General features: G+C 42.4%; 1 long non-coding RNA gene across 1 annotated transcript; it reads right to left on the bottom strand.

Moving 5' to 3' along the window:
• Positions 1-565: 565 nt before the first annotated feature.
• Positions 566-2,479, bottom strand: LOC121050135. Its single transcript, XR_005802059.1, has 2 exons — positions 1,872-2,479; positions 566-752 (listed from the first exon to the last, which is right to left on the bottom strand). It is a non-coding gene; the product is annotated as an uncharacterized LOC121050135 (long non-coding RNA).
• Between the last annotated feature and the right edge of the window lie 357 nt (positions 2,480-2,836).

Below are 2,836 nucleotides of genomic sequence, written 5' to 3' on the forward strand. Positions count from 1 at the left end.
GGAAAATATGTTTTTGCTCCACTCTAGCACGATCTGACAGATGCTCGACGCCAACGCAAACCTTGATCAGCCCTGCTATCAATCTCCACCTCCAGCCCCTACTCAATGTCATTCTCGATTCTGGCACGGTGAGGAATCAGAATTCTCTCTCCGATCTATACTGTTTTTGCTCTCTCTCTCTCTCTCTCTCTCTCTCCAGCCGGACTGCCAGATGCCGAGTCACAAGACCGTTTGAATAGTTAGATTTCAAGTCGGATTTCCGGCACTCTCCTTCTTTGTCTCTGCCGACCACAAGTCCCGGTCGCGCCAATCACCCATCTGGTGCCCAGAGCAAATTCTAGGTGGCCAATTTTTTTTTCTTTTTTTTTGGTATACTGTGAGCTTCTATAATGGGGAAGGAAAAAAAAAAGTGAACATGTATACACACTAGGGCTTTATAAAAGCACTTACTTTGGAATTAGTTTGGTGTCACGCCCCGAATTTTGAATAATCAATTCAAGTCCGAAACATGAATAATAACAATTACAAATAACGTCCTGAAATCTTTTCTCACAAACAACCGCACTTCACACCTCTCAATAATACAATAAACCAAATCCTCAAGTTATTTATTACAGCACACTCTCACCAATCAAATTGTAAGGCTCAAATGAGCTTAACTCACCTCACTATTACAATTTCTGTAAATCTATAACAAATACTCTAACCCGCACGATCACCGCCCTGATTCTCCTGACCTGCAGGATTACCCACTACACAATTTGAATAGTGTACCGGGATTGCAACAACACCAAACCCGGTAAGCTTTTGACAGCTCGTATGATTAAACAAGAATGAACTGTTGATTTATTAAATTTCAATTCCTTTAACTCAAGTAACAATCAACAATCTCAACAACCACAATGCAAACGTCAACCAACTTACGGGAAACAACAAGCATAAAATCGTGAAATTCATTTTGTATAATTAAAATCATTTTACTTACCTATGGACCGTAGTTGATCAAGTCCATATGATTTAAAACAAATATTTATTCCATAAATATTTTCACACAATTACGACAAAATAAAGTAATTAAATGTACTCGGTTCGTAATATGAACCACGTGCGGTTTACTCACCTCTAAATTCCCGCTGCGTCTTCAATTTAACACAATACACACCGAAACTACTCACCCAAGGAAGACCGTTAATCACCTAATCAAACATGACCTTAACTTAGCCAATAACTCAAAAACATACTCAAACGACAATCCAACGGTTGGATCGAAATTAAATGATGATCCAATGGTCGGATCCTCACGGATCGCCTTTAGGATCATCCTCTAAAAATGATTACGAAGATCCAACGGTTGGATCTTCCTGAATCGTCCTTACTAACATCTTCACAAATTTATAAGAAAATCCGACGGTCGGATTCTCACATATCGCCTTCCGAATCCACTTTTTTTACAATTATACGAAGATCCAACGGTCGGATCTTAGCCCATGACCACACAAAACCACTGGGACAGTCATAAGATCAACATAACAAAACTACAAGTCCATCGGACGGTCCGATCTTCACAGATCACAAATCGAACGATTGAAATCGGTCGAAATCGTAAAATTCATAACTTAATCATACGATATCCAAAAATTACGTATAATATATCGACAAGATCGTATTGAAATGTAGAATCTAAAAATGTACAGAAACTGTCTTTGTGACCCCCGGAGGTGGCCGTAAATGGCCGCCGGAGTTAGTGTCAGAGCCGCCGCCGACCACCGCCAATGGTGTCTGGGCCAAGCTGCTCTGCTTCGTCTCATCAAGACTAATGACTTTCCTAACTAGCATGTAAGCTGAAAATGACCGGAAGGGATATAAATTACCTCGAACCAGTCGAGTTGGCCGGAAAAAACCCAGAAACCGGCGAGCTCCTAGTTCGACGTAAAATCTGCAACCTCAGGCCTCGATCCCTTCTGGAAAGTTGTTCAGATCCTCACTTTGAGTTCACTAGTCCAAGAAACACTCAATACGACGTCCTGTAGCTCGAGATATTTGGATCGATAGCTCCGGTTTCGTTCTTAGCGGGGTTGACTTGCAGCTGCTGCTACGGGCTGCGCCGCCGTGTAAGGACGCTTCTGGGAGCTTCAGTAGGTTGATGCAAGCACGAGGATGAAGTTTGGCAAGGATCGGTGGCCGGTAGCGTGAGATATCTCGATTGGAACCAAAACGGGGTTTTAAACAAACCGGCTCTCCGCCGCCGCTGCCGGCTGTTCTAGGGCGTAAGGCTGCCACTGGCAGCTGCGCAAGGAAGAGACGAAGATGTGGAATTGGTCTGAGGCCTTGAGGTGACCTGAGGAGAGAGAGAGAGTTTGGAGAGCCTCTGCTCTGTTTTGAGTTCGTCTCAGTCGAGAGAGAGAGAGAGAGAGAGAGAGAGAGAGAGAGAGAATTGTCTGTTTCTTTCAATTATTCAGACATGTATGATGATTAAAGCAACCGGCTTTGAATCAAGGTACACATTACCTTTAACAAAGGTGTTTGCCACTAAATTGCTTTGAATAAAAAAAAAAACAGGCTATTACATTTGGTTTTGCGAGTTTATGCAATTCACTGGAGGGCAATAATATGATTATTGGAGGGCAATAATATGATTATTGGAAGGCAATAATATGAATATTGAGGGACAATAATATAATTATTGGGGGGCAATAATGTGACTATTGGGAGGCAATAATATAATTATAGGGTATTATTAGGGTGCAATAAAATTAGACGTCGGAATCCGGTCACCAGTCCGGTAGCAGGATTAGGGATTCCGGTGACCAGTCGTCGGATTCTGGTCACCGGTCGC

This window comes from Rosa chinensis, chromosome 6, assembly GCF_002994745.2.
Source record: "Rosa chinensis cultivar Old Blush chromosome 6, RchiOBHm-V2, whole genome shotgun sequence".
Lineage (NCBI taxonomy): Eukaryota > Viridiplantae > Streptophyta > Magnoliopsida > Rosales > Rosaceae > Rosa > Rosa chinensis.